Source organism: Sphaerodactylus townsendi, linkage group LG10 (genome assembly GCF_021028975.2).
Source record: "Sphaerodactylus townsendi isolate TG3544 linkage group LG10, MPM_Stown_v2.3, whole genome shotgun sequence".
NCBI classification, from domain to species: Eukaryota; Metazoa; Chordata; class Lepidosauria; order Squamata; family Sphaerodactylidae; genus Sphaerodactylus; species Sphaerodactylus townsendi.
In genome coordinates this window covers 53,291,395-53,317,867 of record NC_059434.1, presented here as the reverse complement: position 1 = coordinate 53,317,867, position 26,473 = coordinate 53,291,395, and positions in this window count along the sequence as shown.

Below are 26,473 nucleotides of genomic sequence, written 5' to 3'. Positions count from 1 at the left end.
CGCCATGTGGAAAGTTCCACTGACACTGTGCTGAAGTCCCTGTTTTCTTGCTTTTCCAGGAAATGTGCTGATGAAGAGTGAAGAACACCACCACTACAGTGGCCTTGTGCAGCAAGCCAGTCCTCCTCTGATAGTGTTCCCCAGCAGATGGGAAGGTGGGTGCATCTTCTGCTCTGTTCCCTGGAAATAGAGAAATTGGAAATGAGTCCTCTTTCAGTGGGTAATGGAACCGTTCTCTGTAAGTAACCATGACATTTCCTTGTTTTCCCTTTCATTTACAGATGCCTGGACCCCAAGCTGACAGCCCAACAGCAGTTCTGGGGGGGGAAGGGGGGCCCTATGATGAAGCATGACCACATGACCTATGGTGCAACCTGCACAGAAGGTTTGTGAGTATGCGGGAGAGGAGGACCATGGTGCAGTGAACCGCCTCCCTCTCATCCTTCTGAGGGGCTCACTTCCAAGGAGCAATGCTGTTGTGGTGGACTGTCTCTGCAGCAGAGAAGTCAAGGTTGAACTTGACAGAACACTTGACAGCTACAGGTAATGGTTTGCATGTGTTCTCTTGCAAACCCTCCCCCCCCCCCCAAATCTGAGTACATATAGACAGATGCCCTGTTTGGGTTTTGGCGTTTCCAGTGGAAATTATGTTGGGAAGAATTGTGGTAAAGGAGAAGGCCTCAGGCCAATGCAGCTGCTCAATTTAGGGAATTGTGTTTCTTTTTCTTTCAGGAGGGTTTGGGGAAACAATGGATGGAGCCAGAGCCATCAAATTCCAAATGTGTTACCATGGTGATGGTGATGGGTCACACCTTTTCCTGTAATGGCTTTCTGATGGCTTCCATTCATCACACTTCTGAAGGGATAGCCATTGCCAGAGTGGATTTTTTCCAAGGATTGCTTCTGAATTTTGTGAACAGAAGAACTGCACCTGGGCCCCACAGTGGACTGGATATTGGACAATGACATTTCAACAGGGGCTCAGGTGATTTTCTTTCAACCCAGTTGGAATGGACTTGAGTTTGGACATTTTGGAAAGACAGCATAGAGGCTCCCTGAGGAGAACTGCCTGGACAGAAGAGAAGACATCTGAAGCTAAGACTTTTTTGGGTGGGGTGGGGGGCAGGTTGGGTGGCGTGTGCAAATGTTACTGTTATTGCATACAGTGCTGTTGCTTTGTTGAACAGAGTTTCACGGTATTTCAATTCACTAGTCTGGCATTCCCTGCTGGAATAGCGAGTTCTGAGAGAGCTGGGACTATTCTTTTTTAGGAGTGCTTTTCAAAGGCCATGGCTTATGCTGGCTTTTTTGGGCTGGGCCATTGTTGCAGGTTGATTTAGGTAGCTGCGAGTGCTGCTTAGCAGAGTCTGGGACCAAAGAGCAATTTAGGAAGTGGTCAGCTTCCATGTAAAATATGGAGGAGGGTTTATAGACAATGTATTGCGGATCTGGGGGGGGGGGGAAGAGTACTGAAATACCTCAATGAACAACAGGTTATTGGGGTGGGGGCTTATGGGCTGTGTGCATATGATGTCTTAACCATGTACAACAGAGTTGGAAGATTGCACTAATAGGGAAACATTACACTATTTGGAAAAATGTTAAAAAATGCACTAATTTGGAAAAAATGCTAATAGTTAATTTTTCTACATAATGTTGGAGGCCACCAATAAAAGATTTACTTGCACTACCATTTATTGCCACTGCTTCATGTGATAAATCAATGTGCCATGAGGGAAGATCATATCAGCCACAAATTGCTGTCACATTGCCAATTCCTTTCTGGGCTGGGTTGCTGTGGTCTGGTGTACTGTTTGTTGCTGCTGAGGTTTGCCCTGTGCCTGTGGGTGGTGCTTGAGCAGGGAAGTGAGAAGGCAGCAAGAGGCCTGTGTGGCCAGGAAGCCTGTTCTTCCAAGCGTTGTGTGTCTTCTGGGCTGTGTTGCCGTGGTCTGGTGTTTGTTGCTACTGAGGTTTGCCCTGCGCCTTTGGATGGTGCCTGAGCAGGAAGTGAGAAGGCAGCAAGAGGCCCTGTGTGGCCAGGAGGCCTGTTCTTCCAAGTGTTCTGTGTGTCCTGGGCTGGGTGGCCGTGGTCTGAAAGGTGTTGTTCCCCTCATTTTTTGAGATTCCCTGTTTTGCAGTGACTTTGTTGCATTGATGTCAATGGGAAATTCCTGGGGGTGTCCGTGGGGTGCAGATTTCTGAGGCACAGCCTCCAAACTTTCAGGGTGCATTCAAGGCATTGTTCTGAGCATGCACCCCAGGTTTGGTGCAGTTTGGTTCAGGGGGGCCCAAGTTATGGACCCTCAAAGATAGCCATAATATTGCATTGTTTGCAATGGGAGGGAGCTGATTCAATATAGGGTCCATAACTTGGCCCCCCTGAACCAAACTGCCCCAAACTTGGGGTGCATGCCCTGAAGACACCCTGCAATTTTCAAGCCGATACCTTTTAAAATGCGCCCCCTGCAGGCACCCCAGGAATTCCCCCATTGAAAGCAATTGAAAAAAATCAATGCAAACCACAGAATCTTGGTCAAAAATCCTGGAGTGCCTGCAGGGGGCGCATTTTTAAAGGTATCGGCTTGGAAATTGCAGGGTGACTTTGGAATACGGTTCTGATCAAGCACCCCAAGTTTGGTGCAGTTTGGTTCAGGGGGGGGCAGGTTATGGACCCTATATTGAATCAGCTCCCTCCCATTGCCAACAATGCAATATTAGGGCTATCTTTGAGGGTCCATAACCTGGCCCCCTCTGAACCAAACTGCACCAAACTTGGGGTGCATGATCAGAACAGTATTCCAAAGATACCCTGCAATTTTTAAGTCGATACCTTTAAAAATGCGCCCCCTGCAGGCCAAAACATGGAAAAACAGCAAAAAAATAAAAACGAACCCGAGAATCTCGGAAATTCGGGTGTATCCGAGCCTGGCAGGCTCGGATATGGGGGGATCCGACCCCATACATCCGAATTGGGCCCGAATCCGAACCGGGGCCGAATTTTTTTCCCATTTACCAACTATCTTATTTCAAAATACTTAAATTTAGCAAGGGGGGGGGTTGTAAAAATTTAAGCTGCTTCAATCCAAAAATCTTCATTTCAATGGGCAGCTCCATTCAAGGGGCCAGGTGGTTTCTGGCAGTGTTGTGGCCGTGCTGCCCTGCCTCTTTCATAGAGGCCTCCCAGCAATGGGGGAAGGCTTGAAAGCAAAAAAGCCTCCCCACCATTGAGAAGCCCCATTGGGCTTAATAATCTAATGCTGCCTTTTTGGTGGCATAAATCTAGTACCCCGGTTGCCAGTATAATGAAGCTAATGACCAGGAGGAAACTGGCTAACATCAGCTTCTCCCCCAGCCATGCCCCCCCCAATCTGCTGGTGGCAATGGCAAGGGTGCAGAGATGTTGGTGCAGCATCTGACATGGTATCTCCATGCCAGGGAGGGGTTGGCTGCCGAACTCCAGCAGAATCAACCCTCTGCTGGGGCAAGTGTCCTGTAGAGGGCAAACCTGCCATCATCGCACAGATTCACTCTACCAGCAAAATTATTCTGTACCAGCAAAATTTTAAAGATTTTGTATATAGATATATTTTGTATATAGATATTATTTTTATCTTATTATTTTATTTCTCCGTTTCTATATCTAAAATCTGAGAAAATGAACATAAGTAATACATATCAGACCCAAATTTCTAGATTCAATGTATTTTCAAAGACTTTCACAGCTGAAAGCAACTAACTGTTGTGGACTTTCCAGGCTATGTGGCCATGATCTGGTAATTTTTGCTTTTAATGTTTTGCCAGAATCTATGGTTGCATCTTCAGAGGCATGTGCTGTGTCGTGTCACAAAGAGAAATATATCTTACCGTGAAATGCCTTTGAAGATTCCACCCAAAAATGTGGGCAAAACATTAGGAGCAAAAACTAACAGACCATGGCCACACAGCCTGGAAAACCTATAAAAAACATAGTATTGTCGAAGGCTTTCACAGCTGGATTCAATTGGTTGTGGTGGGTTTTCCGGGCTTTGTGGCCGTGGTCTGGTAGATCTTGTTCCTAACATTTCGCCTGCATCTGTGGCTGGCATCTTCAGAGCTGTATCACAGAGAGAAGTCTGTTACTAGAAAGAAGTCTGTTATTAGACACAGTGCGTAACAGACTTCTCTCTGTGATAGACCTCTGAAGATACCAGCCACAGATACAGGCGAAACATTGGCAACACAATCTACCAGGCCATAGCCGCACAGCCCAGAAAACCCAACCATAAAAAAACAGTTTCTAGATTCACTTTGAAACTGTGTTAAGACACCTATGATGTAATTTACAGCTTATCCAGCTATTGACCCATTCCAGGTACACCTTTCTGTGAAAACCTACTAGTCAGCAAATTGTGCCTCCCCATACTAAACTTTTGCCTCTTAATAGTAGCAATACAGTATCAGCCGTATCACAGCTACAGAGGATTTTATCAGTAACTCCATTATTGGCAAGAATGTCCTTCTGCAGAGCCTTGCTTATTTGATTTCAATAGACTATTATGATGAAGCACTGAAAAGACAGGTCTCTTGAAAATGCTATGATTATATTTCAAAAAATCCTGTTGTAGGTGTCCATGAAATCTCTTTGTCTCACTGTGTGAAAATGAGCAAAACATTTTTATAAGCAGATTTGCTCACTAGTGGCTTTACATTTAATTGCCCTCACACTATGAGAGAAAATCTAATATCATTCTTTGGGATTTAGGTGGAGAATGTCTTCAAAGGGTATTTCTAGAGCTCCAAGGATTACTTATTCAATTAATAGTATTTAAAACAGAAACATGTCAAGGGCAAACAGACCAGAGTAGGTAACCTTAGCTCCCTAGATCATGATCTTGATTACTGACTTTTACTAGGAACTGAATTTTCAACCCAAATTCCTTCTTGTATGAATCCATACACTACTACAAAAAGAGGGGCGGCTGTTCTATCTGTAGTTCTGAGACTTTCAATAATGCTATTGTTACAGCAATAGATACTTGCCAATGCACTCCTAAGATCACTTTGCTGGGAGTAAGCACCATTTACTAGACTTCAGGAAGATTTTGAGTGACCTGTTTAGAATTGCTGCTGTAGTTGATACCATTGTAGAATGATTTAAGATTAAAATATTAATCACTTGGCACTTCATTCTTTGTAAGGCAATCTTCCACTGTATCTTACAAGAAAATGGATGGAAAAATCCTATTTTTCTAAGGACCAAGTTCTGAACAACATAACATTTTGAGGCAATACAGCATCAGTCTACATATCAGACATGCATATTGCTTTTTAGGCATGCCTTTGAGCTGAAGATTTGAATTATGAGAATGTGGCCTTGCCTATTAAAAATGAATGAAAAGAAACTTGCAAAATTCATTTCAAATACCAAAATAAAGAAATGTAAAAATAGTTCCCATTAGCCCTGCTATGAAATATTGATCACTGTGACAGGGAAGTCGAGAGATGTGCATTTTTATAAAGTTTCGACATCTCCAGGCAGTGATTCATTTCATAATCATGGGGACTTTACTTAAAAATGACCATTACCTAGAAAAAAATGTGGAAAGATGAGAATGTAAAAAATGGTTGTAACTGGAGATATGATTATTAACAACATAAGAACAGCCTTGCTGCATCAGGTCACTAGTCTGTTAGTACAGCAGCCTGTGTTCCAAAGTGGTCAACTGTTTACCCTGGAACACTAAACAAACAGGGCAAAATCTTTCCCTCATGCTGCTTCTCACTATCACTATACAGACATTTTCAGCTTCATTGCGGAAATTCATTTTAACAGCCATGGTCAGTAGCCAGAGACTGACCTAACATCCATGAATCTGCTGGAAATAATTGTTCAAAAGGTTATCACTTTTAGCCTCATATTTAAAAATAGCTTGAACTACTGTTATTTAAAAATACATAACTGACTTCTAAAATATTTATTGCACTAATTTCAAATACTTTTACATTTTACTTATACACAACATTCTCATCCTATATACACACTGTATCTCAGGTTATATGTATGTTAATGCTTGTATTAAGAGCCAGTGTGGTGTAGTATTTAAGGTGTCAGACTGAGATCTGAGAAACTAAGATTTCCCCTCTCTACCATGGAAACTTGTTGGGTGACCTTGGGCTAGTCACACACTTTCAGCCTTGGCCAAGCAAACATTTGGAGGCATAAAGCACCTTTTTGGTGGCATAAGTCTAGAACCCTGGTTGCCAGTCTAATTAAGCTAATGGCCAGGAAGATCAGCTTCTCCCCCAATCTACTGGTGGCGGTGGCAAGGGTGCAGGGATGCTGGTGTGGCATTTGGCATGTCATCTCCATGCTGGGGATATGTATGTATGGTACTGCCACACTCCAGCAGAATCACCCCTCTGCTGGGGCAAGTATCCTGTAGAGGGCAAATCTGTCAGCATCCCAGTGCTCCCAAAGGCAGATACGCTCTCTCTGGAGGCTGTGTCTTATTCTGTACCAGCAAAATTTTAAGGATTTTTATATAGATATTATTTTTATTTTATTATCTTATTTTCTATGTTTCAATATCTAAAATCTGAGAAAATGAACATAAGTAATACATATCAGACCCAACTCTGTAGATTCAATGTATTTTCAAAGGCTATCACAGCTGAAATCAACTAACTGTGGTGAACTTTCCAGGCTGTGTGGCCATGATCTGGTAATTTTTGCTCCTAATGTTTTGCCAGCATCTATGGCTGGCATCTTCAGAGACATGTGTTGTATGGTGTCAGAAAGAGAAACACATCTTACCATGAAATGCCTTTGAAGGTTCCAGCCATAAGTGTGGGCAGAACATTAGGAGCAAAAACTACCGGACCATGGCCACACAATCCAGAAAATCCATAAAAACCAGTTTCTAGATTCATTTTGAAACTGTGTTAAGACATCTACAAACTTGCAGGCGAAACACGGCCATACAGCCTGGAAACCACACAACACCCCAATTTTAAGCTTGATTTGAAGATTTGCATGCATACTACTGTACAGTGTGGGTAGATTTAACTGAGGATGTATTAAACTGTTCATCTGTTCAAGGTGAAGAGACTGAGATGTAGGAGTTTCATATGTATAGGTGGCAGATATGCAAAGGCTAATAGCACATACTACATTTGTCATTGAAAGTCATTAACTGATTTTTTTTTCTTGGCCATAATGACTAGAACCCTGACTCCTACGAGTTTTTTTCATTGAATCCAACCTAACATCTGAGTTACTGATTTCCTAAATTACCAGAAACATATTTTGAATAAAGATCGGATGTTTATTTAGCATTCTTTTTCAGCTGTTTTGATTCATTATGACAGGGCAGGAAAAGGAAAATGAGGAAAATTCAAAAGGTATATGTTTCTGAATGATACGTTCGGCAATTTCCGAGCTTTTCAGTATTTTGAAAGATTACTATTGAAAGCTGAAAGGATGCTAGCTTTTGCAAAGCCATTCATAGAAGACAAAATAGATTTACAAATTCATCTGATGCCACAACTCTGTCATAGCAGAGAATTAGAATCAAGATCTTGGGGGTACTTTTTACTAAAATGGAGAAGGATATGCTGTTAAACAACCTGACATTCACATCTCTCTTGACCTGTGCAAATAATACATAGCAATTTCTTTCATGAATGGGGTCATACTGGTTTAATGGGCAGATATTGTGGCTATATAAGTGATGACCTGGCAATCTGTAGCATGCTGCGGTGACATGCCGGTAGCACACATATGAATGCAGCTGACATTAATCCATAGATTTCTGTTGATGAGATTCAAATAAAAACAATATGAATTAATTCTAGAATCTGTAGGAATGGTGCATGAGCTTACATTAGTCACACCAAGAAAACTTTGTCTAAAATGAGATTTCTCCAATGATGTCAGAGGCCACAATGAACATGAGCAGGTACAGGAACACATATGGTACAAGAACCACCCTGCCAACAAGACCACCTTGTTTGTTCCTCTGGAACTCTTGGAGAGGCAAGATTTATCAGTCATGGGATAGGTGGGGAGCCCTTGCACTCCTGGGAGCCCCCCATTCCACACCAACCTCTGGCCCTTTCCACATTGACCAATTATCCTGGGGTGGGGACAGGATTAAATCCAGTTTGGGTGGGAACTTTGCATGGTTCCTGATCCTAAACTGGGTCAATCCTGCCTTAACCACCACCCCCACCACTGGAGATATTTGAGAACTGCAGTATGTGCGATTCTTTTCAAATATCCCACCTTGGCACTGGGCCCAAGAAAACGACCCTGGAGTTGATGGTAGCTGCGCTGCCCCTTCCCCCCCTACGCCTGTGTGGCTACGCAGGTGGGGGTGACTGGCTGGTCATCACTGTGACACCGGCCTGCGGGGGGGAGGTCCCTGAGGTTTGGGGAAGTGGGGTGTAGGCAGCAGCAGCAGCTCTGCTGCAGCCTCATGGGCTGCTCCCTGGGCCATGCAAATGGCCAAAGGCTGTTCTAGGGCCATTTATCCCGGCTACCTGCCAGGATAAATGACCCATGTGGAAAGTGCCCCTGTCTCTCAGGCAACTGTTCACCCAGCTGGCCCTATCCAGTAAGGTCTACTGCTGGGATCATTTAGTAATTATATGTGATTCTTGTCAGAATTGCACTGAACCACCACATGGAACTTCAATGCAGTAGAGTCCCAAACAAGAAATGGATAGGACAGATTGGTCCCTCTTGGTAGTTGCCTGAGAGCTCACAGTGACCCTGGCACAAACTCAAAAACCCGAGATCCAAAAGCATACATGGTTACATACAGCATAGGTGCATCCTCCTACAGATACTTGACTGACCCAATGTTCCATTCCCACTGCCTAATTGAGGGCATAGGGGAGGAAAGACGCCGGCATATGCACGTGCAAACAATTGTGGAAGCAAATGTCAGCCTTAGCTACATACACTGAGAAACACAGGGAAGGTCAAACAACAGTAGCCACAACAGGGGAGCTGCCAATGGTGTTTCCCAAGCCTGCCTGCTTGTACAACATACCTGACACACATCCTTCACACAGTTGTGGTGGGGGAAAACCTTTATTGTTTTTTTCTAATGGAGGAATGGCTAATGGAGAAAGGAGCTGAGGATTCCAGAGTCCACCTGCAAAGGGCCACCTGAAGAAGGATTGGTGTTCTCCTGGCATGGCATGGCACCCAAGTGATACAAAGCCACATGGAATGCTGCTGGGGCCTACACCAGCATTATAAGCATAATTGTCTCTTTTTCTGGCCTAAAGAAATTAGCATAAAGGTAAGTCAGTTCCCTGAGCACTTTCCTCCCCAGCATTGCACTGTCAGTCGTGTGAACCTTTCCCTTTAACCTTTGATGTGTTTTGTATCAAACTTTACATTTTAAGTCTACTTTATGTTGTAATTTTAGATTTCAGGACCTGTTTTATTTTAAAATGGCAGGCAACCTATTCATCACCATTTCCCCCCATTTAACCTACCACAAAGGACTAAGATCAAGATTACTAAGGATATTAGCAAAACTGGGGGGTGGGGGAGAGATCTTAGTGGTGTTGCTATGACTTCAGCTGTTGAATCCACCAGAAATTTCCAGTGATGAAAGGAATGTGATTGGCATTTTAAAGAGGCTAGGGAACATACCTCCTAGCCCAGGATGAAGTCCTGGTATGCCTTAAGTCACATCAAATACTGAGCAGAAGCAATGATATAGTATATTAGAAGGAATCTTTATTGCCTATCACATTACAATCCTAACCTGGAACTTCTCAAACACAACATATTGTGTTAAGTAAACATTAGGACTATTACAATCTCACAGTATATCAACTATTTTAGGGAAACTGGCAGTTTCAATATGTCTTTGGAATATGCTCCATCTCCAAAGAATATGCTCTGGCATCAAAACAAAAAATATATTTTTAATTGACAGGAACCACTAGTAAGTTTGTTTTCACTTCTTCTCTAATGGAAGCAATTCAGAAATTTGCAGTCAAAGAAGAAAAAAAGTGAGCAACAGCAATCAGCACGACATGATACAAGAGTCTACATCCTCCCAAGTCAGCAGTGTTATTCTATAGTTGCCTTGCAAACCTTAGGGTCTCCGAAAGCAGGCTGATCATTTGCCATTAAAATACCCTTGGAACTCCTGTATTTCTGTTCTGTTTTTAAACTGCTTTCTACTTTGATTTTAAAACATTAGTACACTATTATCTATCTGTCAAGTGAATTGTTTCCCTGGTGTGTGAACACCACAAATCTTGAAATGATTCAAATTCTGCATTCTGTCCAATTTTTTATTACTGCATTTAAAAAATAATAATTGCTATTTTCAAGTTAATCAGCATTATCTAAAGCATACATCTAAAGGAGCACATTGAATGCTAAAGAACTGAACTATATAGTATATGCTTCTGAAACTTCATTGCCTTTCTCCTGAATGGTTTTCTTTTAATGTATTTTAAGTACTTAAATGGCTTCTTAGAGGTTATTTTATTGCTACATTGTGCTAGAAATTAACCAGTTTATGCAAATGATCATTCTGCAGACAGGAGATAAAGAAAATAAATTTTAACAATTTCAGGCATTTGTGGCAGAATTTCTAAATGAAAAGAAGGGATTAGTTAAACTGACAAGTCTGAGAAACATAACCCTTGGTCACCTTCTAATCCTGAAGTTTAACTATAAACTACTACTTCAAAGGGCAGTGGTAACTTCACACCTTTAAAGTTTTCCATCACTATTCCTCTTTCTAACAAACTATACAAGGTTTGGGAGGCGGTTGGTTAGATTATTTTGTGTGAGAAATGTCTAATTTAATAACAAAAATTTAATAACAAAAACAATAGCTACACATAATCAAATCCTACACTGCAATTGTAAATTTAAACCACGATCTGCAAGGGGAAAATGCAGGATCACAGCAAGGGGAAATCCCATCCTTTCCCCCCACCCTTTGTGCACTCAGCAGCAGCTCTCTTGGAAAAAATAATAGCATTTAGCCTGGGCTCCCACTCTACTCCTGACCCCGCAACAGGTAAATGCACATGAGTAGGGATTCTAACTTGCTTCAACATCAGTGGCGTTTCTGACTATGGACAAGGTGGGCAGTTGCCCCTTGTGGCGGGCGCCCCTTGTGGCGGGCGCCAAAAATGCAAGTTCGTTTGTGGGATTTTTTTGTATTTTCAGAGTTTTTTCTGCAGGGGGCGCAGTTTTTATGCTAGCAGCAGCAAAAAAATTTTTTGCTGCTGCTGAGATTTTTTGGGAGACTATCCTGATGATATCACCCAGGTTTGGTGAGGTTTGGTTTAGGGCCGTGGTGGCGAACCTTTGGCACTCCAGATGTTATGGACTACAATTCCCATCAGCCCCTGCCAGCATGGCCAATTGGCCATGCTGGCAGTCTCAAATTCTCCTATGGGTTTAGGGAGTCCAAAATTATGGACTCCCAAAGGGAGTGCCCCATCCCCAATTGTTTCCAATAGGAGCTAATAGATGACTACACCTTTGAGGGTCCCCCTGAACCAAATGCCACCAAACCTGGGTGGTATCATCAGTAGGGTCTCATGAAGATACTCTGGAATTTTGGTGCTGCTATCTTAAGAATTGCACCCCTGACAGCAGGCACCCCCAAATTTCCCTAGATTCTCCTTTTAAATCCACTCCCTTCCTGCCAATGCTTGTTTTCTTTCTCTCTTTTATTCTCTCAATGCCTAATAAAGTTTATTCTCTCAATGCCTAATATTATTATTATTAAATCCAGCCCCCCCCCCCCAGCATGGATTTAAAGGGAGAATCTGAGGTCCCCAGTTTAAACTTTGAAAATGATGCTGTTTCAGGGTGGGGGAGAATCCAGCAGTGAGGATTAAATATGAAAGTGTGACAGTGCAAAGACAGTTGTCTACTTTGGAAAATAAAGATATCTCATGTACTGTGTCAGTATTAACAAATGCAATTTTATTGACTTACCTATGCAATTCTTAGAATTTAGTTTACTGAAGAACCATGTTTACTTAGTTTACTGAAGAACCAAAAATTCATCCAAGAATCTCTTAAGAGTTATTTTGCTTCTTTGCTTATCTATAGAATGCAAATCAACAATGTTTGCTTTTAATGCTTATATTATAGTATACTTAGAAATATTTGATAAAATTACTAAGTCACATGAAAGAAAACTGTGAGGCATACAGTTTTCATTTTTCAGTCTTTTCCATTAAAAATGATTCTTCTGTCACTTACCCTTTACCAAGTAGTTCATTCTTATCCACTTCTTCATTTGCCTAATTTACTTTGATGTTCTCACTATTAGACCTGCTTTCTTCCCATCCAGTGCAGAAATAGGGAACTCCCCCTGCCTAAAGAAATTTGCAGATTGTATTTGAATTACTGGCATTTTGTTTTACAGACCACGCATGCATTATTAATTCTGTACCCAGTTGTATGTGCTTGAGCACATGGATTTTCAGTGTAACTAAACACACATAAACGGTCACTGGATTTTTCTGCCATATAAAACAAAGTAATTCTTTGCAGCTGGCCTCCCAAATTCCAAACTCAAAATGACTACAAAGTTTTCTGAATTTCTCTTTGTTGTCCGAAGTTGATGGATTTGTTGATTTGGAAAATATATGCATACAGAATATGCAAAATTATTTCTCGGTTTGAAAACAAGACTGCAAACTGTGTGTTTATTGGAAGATGTTACTTTGAATCTCCAAATAGACAATAAAAAAGCTTTCTTTTATTAGGAATGATTTTGTATTTCATCCCGTTTTCTCTTTTAACTAGTTGTCTTGATACTGAATTATAGATCCTTCACAGACCTCGGTATTTTTTTTATTTTACACACACACACACACACACACACACACACACACACACACACACACACACACACACACACACACACACACACACACACACACACACACACACACAATGCACTTATATACATTATGGAATTGATTCTTTTATGAAACAGTAATCTCCTATGGATTCATTCCTATTGCTAAAGAACATTTTCCTTCCTTGTACAGACTTGTGAAACATTTCTTAAAAATAAAATATAATATTAAATATATTACACAACAACAAATCTGACTATTTAATGAACTCCTTAACACTTTCATTTGCATCCTTCCAGTAAAATTACTATCTGAGCCTGTGTCTAGAAGACTAAGCTGCATGTTTCAAACTCCAAAAGGTTTCACACTCATAATATTTTCATGTGTTTGCTTGGATCAGATACCAGGAAAGAAAGAAGCAAGAAAAGGAGGACATCTAGGGGAACACAGTGCAAGACTGTGCATGTACACATTTGTTTAAAAATTATCTTCATACTCAACCTCCCAAACCCCGCCCCCCATCCTGCTTGCCTCGAAGACAACCAGGTAATCCCATTTTGCTCACAAGAGTGTGGGAAGGGTGCTGAAATATGACAAATGCCTGCATGAGAAAATTAGAGCAAGTTTATAAAGCCTTTCTAATTTACCTTCCCATTGATGCCACTTCATGTCCTAATTGAATATTGTTCTAAATATGTATTTATTTTTACTTTCTTTACTTATAATTGTATTTATTAGTACTATGATTATTTATTAGAAAATGTCAGTGGAATTCAGTGCAAAAAATGATAGTCCTAGAAGAAAAGGGATGTGAGGGGGGCTATGGTCATATCTTTTAGGTCATTACATGGACTCAGGGACACAGGTATAGATTTTTTTATGGGGGGTTCAGGTGGGACCACGCCCCCACCCACCCCTAGGGCATGGCCACGCCTCCCCAAGCCCTATCCCCAGCCTAGCGCTTATAAAAGCAGCTCTCCGAGGCTGGGGGTGGCAGACTCCTCTGCCCTCCCCTCCCCCACCAGCTGGGCTCCCAGCCAGCAGCTGGCAGTTCCTTCTGCCTTCTCCTCTGGGCAGAAGCATAGAGGGAAGACGGAGCCCGGTGCAAAACTGCCCCCCCAGGCAGCTGCTGTAATGCTGGAATCCACCCCCAAACAGCATCAATTTCAATGGTGTTTAAACTACAGAGCCCAAATTCTCCTTTTAAATCCACCTTAAAGGAAGAATCTGGGGTCCCCAGTTAAACAACATTGAAAGTGATGCTGTTTTGGGATGGATTATCCCCCACCCTGAAACAGCATCACTTTCAATGTGGCGTAGTGGTTAAGAGCTATTGCATTCTAATCTGGAGGAACTGGGTAAGATTCCCTGCTCTGCCACTTGAGCTGTGGAGACTTATCTGGGGAATTCAGATTAGCCTGTGCATTCCCACACACGCCAGCTGGGTGACGTTGGGCTAGTCACAGCTTTTCGGAGCTTTCTCAGCCCCACCCACCTCACAGGGTGTTTGTTGTGAGGGAGCAAGGGCAAGGAGATTGTAAGCCCCTTTGAGTCTCCTACAGGAGAGAAAGGGGGGATATAAATCTAAACTCTTCTTCTTCTTCTAAACTGAGGACCTCAGATTCTCCCTTTAAATCCATGCCGAAGGGGGTGGATTTAAAAGGAGAATCTGGAGCAATTTGGGGGGTGCCTGCTGTCAGGGGTGCAATTGTTAAGCTAGAAGCACCAAACTTACAGGGTATCTTTAGGAGACTCTCCTAATGATACCACCCAGGTTTGGTGAAGTTTGGTTCAGGGGGTCCAAAGTTCCAAATCCAAATCCAAAACCTTTATTAGGCATAAAACCGGTGAGTGTCAAGAATTCCAAATACAATAAGAAGGTCATTATTGCACAACTTGCAGTACACAGAGTAAAAATATAGCAACAGCTTCAGAGAGGGTCCAAAGTTAAGGACCCTCAAAGGTGTAGCCCCCATCTCCTATTAGCTCCCATTGGAAACAATGGGGGATGGGGCACCCCCTTTGGGAGTCCATAGCTTTGAACCCTCTGGACCAAACTTCACAAAACCTGGGGAGTATTAGTAATGGACTTTCCTAATGATACCTCCCATGTTTGGTGAAGTTTGGTTCAGGGTGTCCAAAGTTATGGACCCCCAAAGGTGTAGCCCCCATCTTCTATTAGCTCCCATTGGAAACAATGGAGGATAGGGACACCCCCTTTGGGAGTCCATAACTTTGGATCCCCTGAACCAAACCTCACCAAGCCTGGGTAGTATCATCAGGAGAGTCTCCCAAACAATCCCCGAAAGTTTGGTGCTGCTAGCCTAAACAATGCGCCCCCTGCAGGCCAAAACCCCCAAAACACTAAAAATGTTTTTAAAACTGCGGAGCTTCGGACATGAATGGGGGGGTTGAACCCGAGAACCCTACATCCTTGCATGGACTACTAAACTCTTGGAGATTAGAATCTCAGTTCTGCCATGGAAGGTTGCTGGGTGATCTTGGGTTGAGGTTCCCCTGATGTTGCCTTCTGGCACTGGTATTCAGAGGTTTACTGAATGTCGGGTTTTCCTTTAACTTTGATGACGTATAGCTACTGATAGACATTTTCCAGTATAGACCTATAGTCACTCCCTCACACCTCCTAATGGAGATAATTTTATGTAGGACAAATAAAATGCAAACAATTTTGAAGGTAGATGTAGAATTTCATCTAGAATCATCCCACCAACTTCCGTGGAGTAAATAGTTAAGGATTGCTGGATGTCTGTGTGCTTTAGAGAGACAGGGAGATTGAATACTAGCTGGAAAGTTTAATTTCAGTAAGTTGGATTTTACTTAATCCTTTTTTCTATTTGGACCATACAACAACAAAAAATCCATAACTGAAAGCACTAGGGGAAAATGCTAAGATCTATATAGGTGACTTTAAACCTTTGGTCAGTGATTAAGTAGTTTTCTGGTTAGCAGAGTCTCATGATTTAAAAAAATGCAATCAAACTCTATTTAAATAACAGAACTATATACTTATTCCAGTTGTCTACACTTTTCCCATACTCTGGAATACACACAGAATTTCAGAGCGGCAAACTTTCCCACTGTAAGTTCTTATGATGTCATGTATTGATTCACGCAGCATGTTTTTGCTGACCAGAGCAAGGTCATCTATAATTGCTTCTTTCCATTGTTACTGACTTCTCAAGAGATAGTTCAAAAAATACCATCTTTGTCTTGTTTATCCTTCTATAGCAGCATAACTATTGGATACTTGTATGTTGAGGTGGGCAGATCCTTCTAAAAATTTATGGATATGATAATACTGCACATTTTATTAACACTGGTTGTGATAAAGGTGTTAAAATTAATCTGCACAACAGAAATAAAATGTCCTGCAAACATTTTAAAAAGATCTGTTTTGTTTTTTTATGTTTGCTCTGTAAGGACAACAAAAGTATTGCCCATCAAAATGGTCATTTTTTTCCTACCTGCCATCCAAAGGAGCTCTTGTCAGTTTCATAGTTATGCCCACCATTTTCTCCTGCTTGTGATTCTCTGTCCTGCCCATTATTTGCTGAAGGTTTCCATGGATGTTTCCTCTGCTTGCATCATCAGTGCATGATTTCACTGTATAAAGTACATGAATCAAGTTTGTTTTGCTTGGTGATCTCACATATTTGTTGTTTTTCTGGGGGGTTTTTTTAGGGTGATGTCTGCAAAGCTACAACAGCTCAAGTATGTGACTGTTGCAGATTCTTGTGTTGTGTCATCATAGTTTCACAGACATCGCCCTCAAAAAAAGGGGGAAATGTGGGGGATCACCAGGCAAAACAAACTTCATTCATGTACTTTTTACAGTGAAATCATGTGCAGATGAGCTGCAAACAAAGGAAACCTCTGTAGGAAACCTACACCAAATAGTGGAGGCAGGAAGCTCCTGAGAAGGCAGAAATTGGCAGAAACATCTGCAGTGAAAATAAAAGTAAGAGCTGGGAAGTGGGAGAAATAAGGAATATCCTGTCTGCTTTTGTTCACACAGGCAAGCAGGAGATGTCTTAAACATGTCTTCAGGTGTTGCCCAGGTGCCATTTCTGCCCTCCCCTCCATTCCTCTGTCTCCCTGCTTCCATTTGCTGAAGGTTGCCCCAGGATGTTTGCTCACTGGCTCCAATTTCAGCCTGAAAAGTACATAATTGTATTCAGCTCTTCCTGCCAATTCTGACAGTATATAGTTTTCCTTTTTTAAAAAAATGGAGGAGCTGTACTCAGATACACAGACATGCATATGAGAATTTCAGCTGCTCAGAGGACTCTCATTGAAAAGCATTGGGACCACAAAGGGCAGATCTACCACCCATTGAAAAAAATTCAGTTTCAGATTTCACATCCATGTGAATTTCATTCTCTCTGGAGGCAGGGAGAATGCTTTCAGCAGCACACAAAGTGTCCGATACAAGAGGAGGGTGATATTGAAACTGACAAGGGAGCTGGGGAAAAATTGCTTCCCTCTTCTGATGTCTGTGCTGCCTGGGAAACAAATGGGGCCTGGCTTTTTTAAATATGGAGGCCTGGGAAAGCAGGAGCCAACCCACCACTGCCTGCCACTGAGCCCTGCTCCCCCTGCCTTCATGCAGGCTGGCTCCTGCCCTCCCAAGAGAGGCTGAGGAGGGCAGGGCCTGGTGGCACCTGCCTGAACCACCCATGCAGGTTGCCCGCCACTGGGCCCTGCCCTCCTTAGCAATCCTGGGGAGGGCAGAAGCTGGCCTGTAGGTAAGCTGATGGCGGGACTTGGTGGAACTCAGTACACCCCCACAGTCTCCATTGGAGGCCTCATGGGCCTGTGGCAGGCTCCTGGCTCACAAAAGTAAGTGGATCAGGGGGGGCACCTGGAGCAGGTTTTCCCTGGGTGCTATTTCCCCCAGGTCTGCCTCTACGATGAAGGCCAAATTCTGACAGACATCACTTGCTTGATGGATGGGGCATGTGAAGGAGTGCCTTTGGTGCTCAACATCTTTCCAAACCTGGTTGTGGTTTCATTCTACATCAGGGGGATAGGGCACCTCTTTGCACAGTATGTGCAGGCAATGACAAACAAGGCTGGCAATAGCCACTGGCTGAGTTTGGAGCCAGGGTGGATTTGCCAAAACAAAAGGCAGCCATGACTAGGCTGCCTAGCACAGCCCACCTTCAATTAAATATTAGCATAATTAATTGGTTATATAGATCAGCTGTTTTAAATAAACTAGCTAAACCAATGCTATGGTCTTAGGTCTTTATTGTGTACTGAGACAGCATCCATATTTAATTTGGGGGCTTTACATAACAGCAATAAAAACAAATATACTCTACATTCCAAAATACATTGACCTGAAAGCATGCTTTGCCTGAGTGTATGTTATTCTATAAATTGAAGATTTGAATTTTCTTGATACCTACTTAACAATGACAATTAAACACAAATTGTACCATTTAATATTTTTCATTATTTTCCATCTATGTATTTGAAGGCTTTGAATTATGTGTGTTTGTATATTTGTGTATTTGTGCATTTGTGAATTTGTGAATTTGTGTATTTGTGAATAGCCTCATGGACCCATCCTAAGAATCTTTGAAGAACTATTTCTTATCTTCATGGGCAGATGATGGGTAATTGTGAATGTGCATATATGTATATGTTTCAGTATATATTTTATGCTTCTTAATCCAAATCATATTGAAAACAAAGGAGAAAGATTTAATTTATAGACTGATTATAACAGTCATAAATATGATATTGTTGGCAGGAAAGGCAGGGAGCCCATTTGGAATGTTATCATGGAGAAGTCAGTCTAAGATGGATGCCAAATTTTAAATCTGGACTTTAATACTAAAAAGGGGGCTCTGCCTGACACATGCTTTTCCACTCCCCAATCACATGTATATAGCAGCAAAAAATACCTTTCTTGCAACCATTTCAATCTAGATAACAAAGCTACAGCCTTGGAATGCCACAGCTGTCCTTAATCTCACAAAGGATATGCCAATGCTCCTCATCCTGACTCAATCAGCTTCCTTGATTTTTTTCCCCCTTAGTTAATGAAAAAATCTCCTATCCATATCCCAGAGAACCATCAAACCTTCTGGAGTTCCTTTATTATGTCAGCCCAAGCTCACCTTGAATTGGAATAGACTCAGTTGTAAACTCATCAACTATGCCCAAAACATAATTAAGAGTTGGGCTATCCCTGCCTTTGAACTAATCAAGCCACTTTTCCGCAATATTGTTCCCACATGGGTATGGAACTCTGCTTTATTCTGGAAGGTACTCTCTCTTATTGCCAGAGGGCTAAAATTTCCTATAACTAAGCCTTCCAAACAACGCTCCTTGCCTTTGGACCTTGATTCTTGCTCCATTGGTTCTTGCTCCATTGCACCCATGAGCAGTGCTCACTGCTGTCTCTCATTCTTTTTTGGACCTCTTCATTTTGGAATGACAGGTATCACCCTCTCCACAACATCCTCTCCTATTCCCAATCTGTCCTTCACTTCTGTCTATATCCCAAACTTTTGAAAAGCGCTATCCCTCCATGTCTGTTTAGTTGAATTACATGTGCATTTTTAATATTTTAAATCCTTTCATAAAACTGTAAAACTTTTTCTTGAATTCTGGTTTCTTGTGAAAAGATCTCGGCAAGATCTCTTGCATTGCAAAATCTGTCCCTGCTAATTTGTTCAAACTAAAAGGGACAGACCAGACAACTTCAGGTAACAATATTGTGAAACAATTACCCACAGAATAAGAAACATTACTGCTAATTCTTCCTCATTGCTGCACTTGATTTTTGTAGTATATCCATGTTTATTTTCCCCCAAGTGGGCTACAGTGGGATTTAGCATATAAAGTATATACTAAGAAATGTCTGCATGAACTGTCATGCTCAGTCAGTTGTGCAGAGGCAAACAACTCTCCAGATTGGAATCCAGGCCAGACTTCAGGCAGCTCATACCAATTCTCTTCCATGCAATGGAGAATATCTTTTAATAGGATTTGCTGCATGATTGAGAAAATACAGTTGTCTCCTATTTTAGCTTAGCCGTTTTGATCCATTCTCACATTTGGCTGGAAATCAATAGGCGAGCTGAGTCAATCAGGTATAAAAGAGAGGTTGTTAGAAATCTGAAACCACATTCCCTTTCTACATTCTGTGAATGGGCAAGTAAGGCAGCAGGGTAGGTTCCACAATCTTTGGGGATAATTTCCATAGATTCTAGGAAGGCAGTCTAAAAATAGATTTTAGAACCTTTTCTTTTCACTTCATCAGTTTACGAATAGAAATACCAATAGTGCATGGTTCATACCTCTGAAGTAACTCAAAAGATATTTTTAATTTAGTAGATGAGTATATTGAAGTAATAATATATAACATGATTAGAAAAGAAACTTTTAGATAGAATGCCATTTATTTATAAAGTTTGTGTATTGAGCATCAACAATCCATAACTTAGCTAGATTCAAGTCCTGTAACACCTTAGATATTTTTGAGGTATAATCTTTTAAGAGTGAAAACTCTTAATCAGATATCTGATAAAGGGAGCTTTGGTTCTTGAAAGTTCATACCCCCAAAAACGTGTTGGTCCCAAAGGTGCTACGAGATTCAAAACTAGCTGCAGTCCATAACTAATAACCTCCTCAAAAATTATGTGAATTATCTTATCCTTCTGTCTGAAATATGGAGAAGTAAGTGTCCTTGGGAAACAATTGCTGAGTGGAAAAGTGGCATAGGATTGTTTTAAATAAAATGTATTTTTAAAATAAATAAATGGTCAACTCAGTGTTCCCAGACAAAACCATACAGAGTTTTAAAATCCAGTTGCATAAGCCAGTGAAGTAGGTATTTATTTTTCAAGAAAATATTAAATATAAGCAGATAAATAGCAAAGACAACAAATGCACAACAAGCAAAAAGACAACCATGTATTGGCCTAATATTCAGTATTACAGATAATATCAAGTTATTTTAAAGGAAAACAAACATATACAAACAACAAAAAGGAGATAAAAGGGTTGAAGGCTTTCATGGCCAGATTCAACTGGTTGTTGTGGGTTTTCCAGGCTGTGTGGCCATGGTCTGGTAGATCTTGTTCCTAGAATCTGGTAGATCTTGTTCCTCCAGAGTAGAGTACACCTGCTCTTAACCACTACACCACTGCTTCTCCTAAGCATTTTATTTGCAACTAATAAAAAGTTTGGGTGCTGTGTGGTTTCCGGGCCATGAAAGCCTTCGACAATATAATGAAAATTTAATAAGTGATTTTTGTTTACAATGGATGTTTTCATTGATAAATTAAATAAGCTAGTTCAATACTGGTAAATAAAACTGAGCAAAGCTACGATTCATTGATTTCTGAGTTATTTTAGCCATATCTGCAAACATTGATCTCCAAAAGTTTGTTATAACTATGACCACCACATATAAATAAATGTGCCCAGTTCACTATTTTCAGTACATAGGCCAAACTAACTGGAGTAAAATGCCACCTTTAAGAAATTTGTAATGCATTTTCTTGTAAACCTCTTGAGATTGATTTAATATTCCAGTCCTCATCATTAATTTAATATTCCAATATTCATCATTAAATTTAGTGCTGAATTCTGTTTCCCATTTTTTTCCAGTTCTTGAGAGCAGTGTCATACAGTGAGTAAGAGCAACAGACCCTAATTTAGAAAACTGGGTTTGATTGGGTGATCTTGGGCTAGTCTCTCAGCTCTCTCAGCTTCTCATGGTGGTCATTTTGTGGTTTGCTTCACCTCCAGCAGTTTTAGGATTGTCCCCATCACCCTGTGTTAGTATTTTAAAGGTGATCAAAGGCTCAGAGAGGCTTAATTAGCTGTACTTTATTGCTTATTTTAAAAGATCTCTATTGTTTCACAAAAGATGCACGTTATTGCAGGAATTCCCATTCATAATGTGAGGAAATTTTTCAGCCACAGTTCAGTAATTTCTGTTCTGTAATTATTGTAGAGTCCATGTTAAAAACTGAATTTACCTTCCTTGAACTGTCCTTTTTATTCTTCACTGTGAACATCTGTGAACATCACAACATTTCAAATATCAAATAGTTCATGCACTAAAACATGAACACATGAAGCTGCCTTATACTGAATCAGACCATTGGTCCATCAAGGTGAGTACTGTCTACTAAGACTAGCTGTGGCTATCCAAGGTCTCAAGGTCCTTCACATCACCTCCAACCTGATCCTTTTAACTGGAGGTGCCAGGCAGAGAACCTTCTTCATGCAAAGCAGAGGGCTTCCACTGAGCCATGCCCCCTCCTCATGGTCATAAACATAAAACAATAAAGGATATCCATAGATATGAAGACACCCAGGGAAGAGAGCAAATAAGCATTAGTGAGGGAATGCTGAACAAGGCAAGTCTTTATCCCCTGGTTGAGACAACACTAGAGGGAGACAGGTGAATCTCCCTGGGAGGGAGTTGAAAGATTATACACCACTATTGGAGACATTTCTTATGTTGCCACTCATCTAGCCTCAGATGGTAGGAATGCCCAAAGCAGAGCTTCTTAAGGCAGTTGATTGTCCATCCACCCTGAAGCTAAAACATACATCAATAATTACTTAAAACAGCTGTTAGAAATCATGGCTGTTGCAGGAAAGCAATTAATCACTCTATTAACAAGGCCCGACCCCAATCACTATGAGTTAGATCTAGAGCCTTGTAAGTATGTGCAACTCTGCTCTGGATCAAAACCCAGCTCAGCCAACACTGCCCTTCCTTTCACAATGTATTAATTCTCTGTGGTTTTCAGCATTTAAGAGGGGTAACTGGATCCTTTTCAGTATCAAAGGAAATACTTCCGGAACATATCTTGTCCATAACAGCTGATGTGAATGGATTATATACGCTTCCTTCAACATTAGGTGCCTTGAGGTTCTTGTCAAATTTGCTTCAGAACAAGTCACACACTTTCTGCCAGCCTAGGAAGGGCCTTGACAAACTTATAACCAGACTGAATTATTATTTTATTATTATTATTTATTAGGTTTATATACCACCCTCCCCCAGAGGGCTCAGGTATATAAACCTAGTAAATAATAATAAAACTAAAAATAATAATAATAAAATAATAATTAAAACTGACCTTTCCAAATGTGAAACAAATTGAAAAAGGGATCCCTCATTATGATGACATTCTCCCCCCATCTTCATGTAGTCCCTAAATATGTAGCTAATCCATTTTGTCTTTCTCCAGAATGGGAGATGCTATGTAAAAGCACCATTTTTTTAAAAAAAAAGGGAGTAGTATTTCAAGTGCATTTGAAATGAAGCAATATTCATTATTACAGAGTAAGGTAACTGCTGTTGGTACATTTTCAGAGTATAATGGATTGCTAGTTTTGATGGGGATTGTTGTTTTCTCTATCAGTTTGGGAGGCAACTCTGGCAGAAATCATACTGTGGGGAGTCATACTGTAGTGACAAATAATTTACAAAAAGGGCAATGCCCAGTTAATTAATACAATTAATTCCAGCTTCAATTTAGAATGTTAAGGTTTGTGACATGAAATAAACTGAGAAGGAGGGAAAAGGCATTTATACATTTAGGTATTCCACTGAATACCAACAAAATATTCCTTGAGTTTGCTTTGTTTTCTTTTGGGGAGGGGAATTCAACATGGAATTTTATAAATACAGCATGAGGCCAATCAGGATATTCATCCTTCTAAATTAAATGCATCATCCAAAGACCAGGCAGCATTCATCCCTCCAATCAGAGGGAAAGAAACTCACATCCAATGCAGACTAAATTGATAAGGAAACCATTTTCTCATTAAAAATCAGGCAGATTGAAATGGAACTGAAGTAAGAAAAATGGAACTGAAATCAGAAACAAAATGCATAGTTGATATCACCTCCAAGAAAAGGAATGCAGTGAAAAAAATGTGGGGGTGGGGAGACGTGAAATAATGTTGTTTTATATTTACTCAGCTCAGTTTTAAGAGTCAGTGGCCAGAGTTTCCTCAGACAATATTTTCAATTTCACAATCCACAAAGGAGAGAGAAAATCCTGTTACTTCTACTCAGAATTTATTGAAGTGTAATCACAGACTAATTCATTCACAGTCTCAATCTATGCTTTGTGTGGTATAAAAAGATCCTCTGAGGAATTTCGGTTATGTGCTTTTTTTTGTTGTATAGAAGGATGGCTCTGTAGTTTTAAAAAGCTGAGGTTAGAAAAATGCCTTTGAGTGAAAAACAACTACAGATGTCTGGTACCTTATTGTCATTCATTTTAAATCTCTTCTTGATGTAATTTAACAGATGTTACAAAAGCAGAATACATAAATAGAGTATGAAAAATATCATCTGTCACTATGTACATGTATGTATAGTTGCTGAAAATGATGTCAGGGTTTCTACTGCTTGAACTACACTTACAAGGTTATGGAAAGGAATACACACACACATATATTTACATACTTTGACTGGAGAAGCCATGACATATTTAATTTGCACAGCACTATGAAATGCTGATTGTTATATCTTTATGGGTAGTTCCTGTTAGGGTTATGTTCATCACATCAGGTCACTGTATCTCACAATACTCAAACATCATATACACATGTACACAAATCCCTGGCAAAAGTCAGTATGGTGGATTCTACACAGCATATGTATAACACATCATAGCTGTTATAAATGAAACTGTTTTTCTTTTTCCCATTTGCATGTGCACCTTTCACCTGTTCAGGCAACAACTGGAACCCATGGAAACAATCTGGGTTGCTTTCACAAGTTCGCACAGAGATGCCTCTCTCTCTCTCTCTCTCTCTCTCTCTCTCTCTCTCTCTCTCTCTCTCTCTTTCCCAGCAACACATATGTAGCTGCTCAGGCATACGGAAATGAACCCTTGCAGCCGTGCCAATTGTCCCACCATCTGATTGGCTGCACCTGGGTAGCAGAAGAAAAAAAAAGAGACCTCCCTGCAATGGCTGGGCAATAATGAACATGCTGCTGTAGAGTGGACATACTTGCTGCCACAGGGAGAAAACCTGCTTGTGGGACTTTGTACCCTGCTGGGAGTTCAGGGAATCTGCCCACAATGTGCTGGGTGATCTGCACAGAATGGTAGCCAGGAAGATTCTCCCTGACAATGGACAGCACAGAACCTAAAGTGAATAGGTGGAAGGGAGGGAAATAAAGCATCTCCTTCCTGTTGTGTTTGCATGGCAGCGCCTCCAACCCAGGATTTTGCAAAAGGATCACTTGTTTAGCAGTTTTTTTCAAAAATCCCAGGTTGAGGAGAATAGAACAGGCCAAACTCATTTTGGGAACAGGACCTGTGCAAAATGCCCCCCCCCCCCCCGGTCCTACACCCATTATGTTTGGCCTGTGCAAAATCCACCTGTATTTCACAAGTTCCACAAATTTCTTTGAACACACAATGCCTAGATACTTCTACATGAAGTGGAAGACATCTTTTGTTTAGATTTCCCCCTAATGTTTTGCCTATTTAATAAATTACAGCAGTTTTATACAATGCCAGGTCATCTTTTTGTGAAAGACGAAGTGTTTGTATGTCTTCTAAGTGCTTAACTATGTTTTGTTGTATCAACATTTTCTTGGGGATGGGGCAACTGCTAATTATTTTACCCCAATATTCCCAAACAGGGCACCAAAAAAAAAAAAAACCCTGAAAAGTAATTTTGATTTTTCTGGGATTGTTTAATTTCCCTGGTTGTTTGTTGTTTACAGAAATAAATCAGTAAGGAGCAGGTAGTGCATGAATAAATGGCCTAAGTTGAATTTTTTTCTTGAGAATTTTTGTTCATTTTGCACATCTAGATAACACATACATAGAAAGATAAAGAAGAGATCCCAATCTAGACCCCTCCCTCAAGAGGCCTGCATATCTGAGGGACTGTCTCCCCGTATTGCCCTGCTAGGTCACTCCGCTCCTATTGGAAAACCTATTGGAGGTCCCTGACCTGAAAGACACCCGGCTGGCCTCTACAAGGGCCAGGGCTTTTATGAAAAAATGAAAAAAAGGGGAAAAAACACATACACACACCCCTACACAAGTTGAATGTTAAAACAAGCCACAACTTTATCATAGGGGTAATACCAAATGGTAAGAAAGTGCATAGAACTACAATCTGAATTTCCCAGTCCAGAACCATATACACAGAGTGCCTACTACCCTTAGCAACCTCTCTCCCACAGTTTCTTTGTTACAGGTAGGTCACATGCCAGTACCCTTATTGTCCCTATGAACATTTCATCTCTCTGATCCTCTCCCTTATATCAGCAGACAGACTTGGCGCTTCAAACACTTCACTGAGTTATTTGGGTTGGGGGCTCACACTCTGTTCCTTTCACACCCTGCCACCATTTATTCATATCCTATAACATATATAGACTGAGAATTTCACTGGGGTGTGTGTCTTCCTTTCTCTGAGATATGCATTCCACAGGGTTAAAACAATCAAGGGGTTAACTTTTACTTATGGTTTGAACATAACACCAAAGAAAGTAAGGTAAAGGTTACACTGGTTCACTTTCATTGAACTTTTGTACTGTTCCTCTATTCCAGCATCTTGGATCTTGTGTTACAAATTGACTATT